The 8,286-nt window shown below is 46.2% G+C and overlaps 1 protein-coding gene across 1 annotated transcript in view; it reads right to left on the reverse strand.

Moving 5' to 3' along the window:
• Tmc2 (transmembrane channel like 2) overlaps positions 1-8,286 on the reverse strand; it is a 70,796-nt gene that overhangs the window by 60,390 nt on the left and 2,120 nt on the right. The window contains exon 2 of the mRNA XM_010611036.3: positions 5,054-5,244. The gene's annotated coding sequence lies outside the window, so the exon portion shown is untranslated. The remainder of the gene's footprint in view (positions 1-5,053; positions 5,245-8,286) is intronic.

Below are 8,286 nucleotides of genomic sequence, written 5' to 3' on the forward strand. Positions count from 1 at the left end.
TTGGGCGGGGAGGAACACTGGAGATGCACCTCAGTGCAAAGACTGTTCAATTCCCAGTACTGAAAAACAAAAACAAAAACAAAACTATGTTCTGAGAAAGGGTCTATGGATCTTACTTGGAATGTTAAAGGATTCTGTGACACAATTAACCTGCCCCAGGGCTCGGGATGTAGCTTAGTGGTGCTGTGCCTGCCTGGCAAGTACAAAGTCCTGAGTGATTCCCAGTACCAGAAAAAACAAACAAACCTACCAAGGAGACTCAGCCTCTGGCCAGGCCCATGTGCCTCTCATTTGCCCTATTTCCAAGATGGTCAGGAGTAGGACAGCCTGTCACTTAGATCCTGTAAAAGGATGTGGTGCCATCTCAAGCTGTTACATTTCTCTTTGTCACCTCGCCTTGGTCTCTGATCCAGCAGGTTCCTGCAGCACCTCCCAGCCCATAGGCATAGGATAGTAGGGGCTCTCAGTTACATTTCCTGCTTTCATACTGCAGGGCTGCAGCAGCTCACCCGTTTACCCCCATAGGCCTGAGAGGCATCAGGAGCAAGGGCCTTGCCCTTGTTTTCTGTGGCTGGAGGATGAAGGCTTTTGACTCCTTCCATCTCCAGAAGGAAGTTCTGATGCTCTAGCACCTGCCTATCTACAGTGTGGCACCACTCTCTCCTTTTCCCAGGTAATAACAAACACATACTAGGGCCAGACCTATTCTAGGCTTCGGGTATTCATCAATAAATGGTACAGAGACCTTTGTATTTGGGTGTTGATGTGTTCTTATGTCCTGGGCATCTAAGCTGAGCCCCTGCAGGGGGAACCTAGGAGTTTATGAGTTTCTTCTCTCTCACAACAAAGCCTATTTTTTACAATCATTGCCATGGAATTCAAAATTCAAGTTTGGAAGTCAAGCGCTGAATGTGCAGTATTTTGCTTTTTACTTTGCGTACCACTTATACTAATCCCAGAGCCACCTGAGATAAATACACACATCCAGGGAAGAAGGTCTCATTTCAGAGTGGGAGCAAGAAGATGACAGCACTATTTTAAAGCTCTCATCCCTGCTGCAGGTGTGCTGAGCTCTGCTCTGTGTCAGGTCCCACCTGAGAGTTTTCACACCAACTCCCCAATTCCTCGCTATAGCCTGAATGGGCGATGGTGTCACCTCCGAGTTTCAGCTTTAATGGGTCCCTGGATGGGACTCCAGGTGGATCTGTGACAGGGTAATGGAGCTTTGGCCTGGAAGTCAGGATAAATGGTTTTAATTTTGGTTAACTATCAAATCTCTGAGTGACATTCAGAAAGTCACTCTGACTCAGGCCTTGGTTTTTCACATTGTCCAGAATTAGACTCTGCAGTGACACTGCTGATGTCCTGTCCAATTTCCCTTTCAGGGCAAGAACATCACACACCAGGGCTACAGGTACATAGCCGAGCCCCCTGTGGAGGAGACTTGAGGTAACCCCACCACCACTCCTGGGTCAGCCTGCCACCACAGCCAATATGGAGGCCTTTTTGTCAAAAGGGACGACTTCTTGCTGTCATACTCCAGAGATCCCTGTGGAGTCATGCTGCAGCTAGACTCCAGTGGGCCCTTTCTTTACCTTTCTCTCCCTTATCTTTTTTTCTAACCCAGCATCAGGAATTTTATTATAGCAACAGAAAAGAGACTAACAGTTATATGCCAGCTTTCTCCTCCATCGCCTCTACTCCAATAGAAAATGGGATTCTCTCTAGTGTGAACAGAGTTCCCGTTATGCTGATTGTGATCACATGCTCATGACCCATTTCTCTACCAGATTTACTTGGAGGAAGATACCTCTCCTCACCACTGGGTACTCATGGGCTGTTTTCTGTCATGCAGAAATGATGGCTAGCCATCCAGATTGGTATAGTGTCTTGTGCTTTGGTCCTTTATAACTCTGGGCATCTGCATCTTCCATCAGGTATGTGGTCCAGAGTCAGTCAGTGTTTCTTCCTGTCAAGACCAATTTGTAGCCCCTATGGCTGCCAGCATCAAGCTGACTGACCAGTTATGTGCAGGGCTTCCCTCCTAGCCTCCCTTATCTTGAGAGCTCTACCTGGGCCCATATCAGAATTTCTGCTAGGAACCAGGATTAATGTCTTTTCTACAGTACAAGGCAAGACCTACCCATCTCCCTGCCATAGGAACAGGGAGTAGGAGAGCTAGACTGCTGGGGATAAAGGACACAGGTGATTCGAGAGCAGGGACTAGAATGTTCACTGAAACCAGGAGAAGACAGACCTGAGAAAAGGGTGGATGGGACTGGGCAGCCCCTGGGCTGGCTCGTCTGCCAGTCCATGGAGTCCAAGGGGTGTGTCAGGACAAAAACACAGTGATTCTGTAACATACTTGTTATCCTAGCCTCAAAGGACTGCTGGGATTTACTGCTTTCTCTCCAACTCTCATTTGACCCTAGTAGTTAATAAAATGAAAATGTGGGGCCCTTTGATGAAAGGAAAACAGGCAGTTAGAGTCACTAAATATATAGCTTTTCTTTTCTGCTAAGTTATGTCATTCTATGAAAACTGAGAACTCCAGTCTGCCTGGTACTTCCATCACTACCCTGGGAGGGGGTTACACAGGACTTGGACATAAAATGTCCCCTGGGGTAGCGAGTACACTTCCATCAGAGGATGAGGAGGCAGGTGTGCATGAGATCATCCTGAGAATATTCCTGTTTGTTAGAAGATAGCCCATTTCTGAGAGTGAACTACATCCCTAAATAACTGTCAGTTGGGGTCTGGAGTCTAAAGACAGCATTCAAGGCTCCAGAAAGATTTCTTCTCTGCTCTGCCCTTGAGTTTGCCTCATCAAGATCTGCCTTTCCTTTGTGGTGTTTCCAACATGCCTGTGATGCAGCACTGCTTAATTCCACAAATGTGCAAATTTTAAGAAAAATAATGTAGTTTGAGAACAGAAAAACTAACTTAGGTGACGTAAAAGCATGCCTTTTAACCTTTTACTAGATGTTCTTTTTCTTTGTCTTCTTACACAAGGCTTAGTTAATTAATATTTGCGATTCATGTATTGGGCATTCAAGTCAACAGAAATGAACATTGCTCCAATGAGAAATAATACTGGAGAGGTACACTCTAATATTTCATCAGGATAGAACATTCCTATTGCCCAAGCTATGGAAGGTAAGCTCCAAATTAATCTTTTCATGGGTGTAATCAGAAAAAATAAAACTCTAAAGCCCCAGTGCAACAACAAAAAGTAAAAGGTGCAATTTCAACAAAATGTCCATGGCATCTAAATCCAGTGGTGCTTTTGTCACAAAAACCCTCATCAACGGGAAAGCTTCTTAGGCCATCTTGTTAATGCATCTCTCCAATTAAAAGGATATGTATATGTAATTAGCTATGCGTATCTGCTTACAAAACATCCAGTGTCGCTCACTGAATTTTGTAAAGCAGCACAATAGAGAGGATCCACTTGCGTGCAGGTAACACCCTAGCTAGATAATGTGAGCTGGTGCTATCGCAAGGCCATTGCCCTCTGCCTACTAACCCACACCAAGGAGCTCATAGCCGAGTAGTTTGTAGTGCAGGGCAAGAGAGGTCATGGGGATCTGTGTGGTAGCAATGGGCAGGAGTTAGAACACTGTTTCTAAAGCTTATGTGAGCAGAATGTTAATTTCTCAACCTTTTTTGATCAGTACTAAAGGTGGGGCTGAAGGGTTTAGTTTTCAAGGGACTGCTGAGTGCTCTTCCATGTAAGACTCAGGAAATTAGACCCTGTCTAGGCATCTGGGACCTGGGAGAGCACTACCAGAGCAGGGGACAGTTACTGTCAGAAGCCTGAGGGACCAATGTACGTGTCCTACACAGCTCAGTAGGAAAACTGTGGCCGGATGGTGAATCTTGGTCCTGGTTTGTATTTGTCTCCTCCTTCCCAACCAGGCCAAGAGGCAGCATCAGGGAAAGTAAGGAACCAGTATTCAGAGGCTGTGTTACTTCTGCCCACACAAGAGGACAATTCACAACTGGAACGTTCCTCAAAGCTATTATGTTATGAGTGAGGTGTAACTCCATTTAGAGATGTCCCCTGAATCAGGCACAGGACCCTCACTATGTGTTGACTACATCAAGGTACTGGAGATTTGTCTACCTCCATATTTTCATCTGTTGAATGGAGGCAAGTGTCTCAGGACTCCTACAAGGAACCTTTGGGGAGCAAGTGAGATAATGTGGCCCTAACTGGAACAGCTGCTATGGTCTGAAAAGTTGCTCCCTAAAGTTTCATGCATTGGAAGTTTGGTTCCTGATATTAACAGTACCAAGAGATGGTGAGATCCTGAAAAGGCTGGCCTATAGGGAGATAAATTAGGTCATGGGGGCTCCAACCCTGGAAGGGATGATTATCTATCCCAAGGGAGCAGATTAGGTCTCAAGGGACTGGGCTACCACCAAAGCACTGTGTTATAAAATGAGGTCACTCCATGTATTTGGCATTTCTGCACACGCTGCTTACCGGTATGTGATGCCATGTTATGAGGCAGCATGAAGCTCCTGCCAGATGTGGCTCTCTGAGCTTGGACTTTTCAGCCTCAAGAGTGAGCTGAAATAAATCTATTTTTCTTTAATATAGTACCCAGTCTCAGATATTTTGTTATAGCATTGTGAAATAGACTAAAACAACCCCCAAACTTCTGAAGAGTTTGGAGAAGTCACAAAATTCCTGGTTACTGTCACTTTGCTCACACCTTTGGTCTTTGGGTTTGCAGTGTGTTTGGGTCCCACTTTGCCAGGCTATAGATGCCTTGCCCTCTATTTCTCTGTGCCCCACCTGGCTCTAGCAGGAGAATGGCTTCCACCCCCCAGTCCACGGAGCAACATTAAGCCAAGGCTATGATGCTACTGCTTATCACCAACCATTTGAAGATAATGCGGTGCCATTTAGGGCAAGAAGTACCACATAGGGACAACTTAACACCTTTAAATTTCCTGGCCACTTCTGCCACAGGAAACACCCTCCACGAATTCCACCCACCACTTTACTTCTAGAGCTCATTCTTGCTAGCAAGACACTACTCACCTGGCATATTGGACCGCCAGCGCGCTCATGTATGAAGTCAGGATGGAGAAAGAGATTCTCAATGACCTGGAGCATTGCCGTGTTTTATGATCCCCGGAGAGTCTCTAGCTCTGTGACTGAAATGCTTCTCAGTGAGCCTGGACGAGGGCAAAGGGAACTGGGAAGAAGGCAATGGCTGAGGAGCATGTTATCTGTAAGGAACAATAGTGAGCCTGCTGAGTCCTTTGCTAAAGTCTCCTGTGTCCTCATTCCTCTGTTTGTTTCACTGTCTGAAGGTAGGGGTGAGGGTCCTTGGCCATTTGTGTATATTGAACCATGAGACACTGAAAAGCTTATACCTGTTGGATGGTGACAGTTCCGTGCTGGATGTTCTTGCTGTGAGCTGCAAGTTCCTCTGTGGCCAAGGCCAAGCATAAGGATGGTGTGCACTTGTGACCAGAGGGTGCACTGAGTTTGGGGCTCCCCTCTGAGTCCCCAACACCCTCCCCCAATCACCACAAGAGAGATCTCGGGACCCTGGCAGAGGGCTGGAGCCCTTTTCTATCCTTGCTGTTGGGTGGGCACATCCCTTCATGGAAGCTTTAGAATTGGGACTCAAGCTACTTTGAGGAAAGGACTCAGCCTCTGTGGGGATGGATGTGGGGGAGGACACTGGGGGCTCTGTGGCTGGCAGGGTCGGTGGCACTCAGTTCCTGAGCCAGTTCAAGGATGCCCCTCTACTGCGACAGGTCAGGACTGGGGCAGAGCAAGGGGGTGTCAGCTGTTAGAGATCATAGTGAGGCGTCGGGGCAAGGGTGCACTGAGGCCTCTGGTCCCACGTTGTGGAGTTGGCGTGAAAACTACTCGAGGGAACCCCTGGGGATAGGGGTGGGGGAACCAAGTATTCCCAGCGGGAAAAGAGATACAATTTCGCCCAGCCAAGAGGGGCTCAGCTTCTGAACAGAAGGGACCCTGGCTTCTGGGGCCAGAAGGTGAGGGTCTTTCTGGAAAGGCTGTGGGAAGGACCAAGGAGAGGGGCCGGTCCCTCACCCAGGGCTTTGGTCCTGAAAGTTCTCTATGCTCTCCCCTCTCTGGGATGGTGCCTGGAGCTCCCCAGATGCCCTCGCCACTCTTGTACCCAGCGGAACCTAGGAATTGGGCCCAAAGCTTGCTCGGGCGCCACCTGTGTTCTGGCAGCTAGGTCTTACGGCCCCTGTTGGCCACCTTGGACTGGGACATTGTGGCAAACAGGCTTTCCTAGCAGCTGGGGCGGTGGGTGGACAGGCTGGACCAGAACAGGAAACTGCAGTGTCAAGAGGAGACTTGAACACTAATGAGCAAATCGAAACTCAGCTATACTGACTTCTTATTGAGAGCTACGGTACATTAGCCCAGACACATCTCAAACTGAATATTGTATTGCAAGCTAAAGCAATCAACTATATTTCTAAACCAAACTTCGAGTGAGTAATTAGAACAAATTATGTGAAGTTAAGATCAAAGTCACTTATTTAAAATAAAATATCAGGCAGGGGATTTAGCTCAGTGGTTCTGCCACCTGCCTCACAAGCACAAGGACCCAAGCTCAGTTCCTGGTACCAAACAAACAAATAAAATGTATTCATTTTGTGAGCACTGCGTACATCTTATATGGGCAAACAGGCTCAGAAACACAGTCACCCCTAAAGTAACATCTTTCTGAAAGAGCAAATTAAAGGAGGTTAAATACAGGGCTGGGGATTTAGTGATTCCGCTGCCTGCCTCACAACCACAAGGTTCCGAGTTCAATCACTAGTACCAAAAAATAAATAAAGTAGGTTAAATACAAACAGTATCATATCACTTTTATATCGAAGGTAACTCAAAAGGACCATATTGCGTTGTTAGTGGAACTGAAGATGAAACTACACTGTGTGTACAAATAAGCAGTTTGTGTGTAAGCAATCTATGAAACAAATTCTCCTACAAGGAAACATTTGTGTGTGTGTGTGTGTGTGTGTGTGTGTGTGTGTGTGTGTGTGTTTGAGACAGGGTCTCGCTGCATAGTTCAAGCTGTTCCTGAACTCACCATGTAGCCAAAGTTGGCCTCGGGGTGATCCTTATGCCTGACCCTCCAGGGTTCGAGGATTATAGGCATGTGCTATGACACCTGGGCTTCAAGGAAATTTCTAATGGTGAGAAAGGGCAAATAAAAATGAGTTAAAACCAATTTGGCTAAATCTAAGCAATATTAAGGAATATGTGTGACAGGGAGATGAAGCACTATTTTCCTTAATGTTTACATCTCAAAGAGATGGCTGCTGTGGGCAGTGGCAGTGGTGGTTTAAGAAAAACTTTCAAGTTGTAAAGCTGACAAGATACTTATGCAGCTTGGGGCATGTCATTTACACATAGATTTTTCCCTCTAAAGGAAGGAAGGCAATGTCTAGTTCCCTTTTGGAAACAGGGAAAATTCAATTTATTTTTTATTTATCATTACAGTGTTAACGTTCTTCCCAAGAAGTGAAATAGGCTTTCCAGAGCTCTAACTGGTGCAGCACAAGAAGGAATTAGAATAGCCTAGTTCTTAAATGTGTGAAATTATGGTAAATTCTACCTAAGATGATCATTTTCAGGTGTGAGAGACACTATCCAAAACCAGGCAACATTTAGGCTGAGAATCGGCTGTGGCCTCATAAACTTACTTTGTGGCTTGCCTGTATCAATCGTGAGTTTTGCCCTTCTTAAGCCCAAGTCCTTTGGTTTTCTCTTTCACACTTTCAGTTTGCCTCAACTAGTGTCTTCTGAACTGCAATTCCTAGGAATGTGCCTCCCCCCACCCCCAAAGCTCTTTTGTATTTTACAGCTTCATCACTGATTCCTGATCCATAATCAGGCTGTTAGAGAAAAGGCTTCCATCCTCTGGCAACTGGACGAGAGTTTGTCAATACTTTTGAGGACTCTGACAAGATGAAAATGAGTTTAGGGTAAAGGCAGAGACTTTTGTTTGTTTGTCATTTGTTTTGTTTTGTTGTTATTGGGGATCAAGTCAGAACCTCACATTTGCCAGGCAGGCACTGTGCTGCTGAGCTACATCCTGGCCCTAGGCCGTGACTTTTTCGAGATAGGCTTGTCCAGTCTCCTGAGTAAAATGGTGAGGACCTGTACCTCTGGTCACAGTTGAGGCCTCTCGATGGCCCCATGATGCTGTGACATTGAAGGACAAGATTCCATCATCTGAAGACATCCTGGTTCCTTGAAAACAAAGTAGTCAT

Source organism: Fukomys damarensis, unplaced genomic scaffold (assembly GCF_012274545.1).
Source record: "Fukomys damarensis isolate Sample0158 unplaced genomic scaffold, DMR_v1.0_HiC HiC_scaffold_7, whole genome shotgun sequence".
Classification (NCBI taxonomy): domain Eukaryota; kingdom Metazoa; phylum Chordata; class Mammalia; order Rodentia; family Bathyergidae; genus Fukomys; species Fukomys damarensis.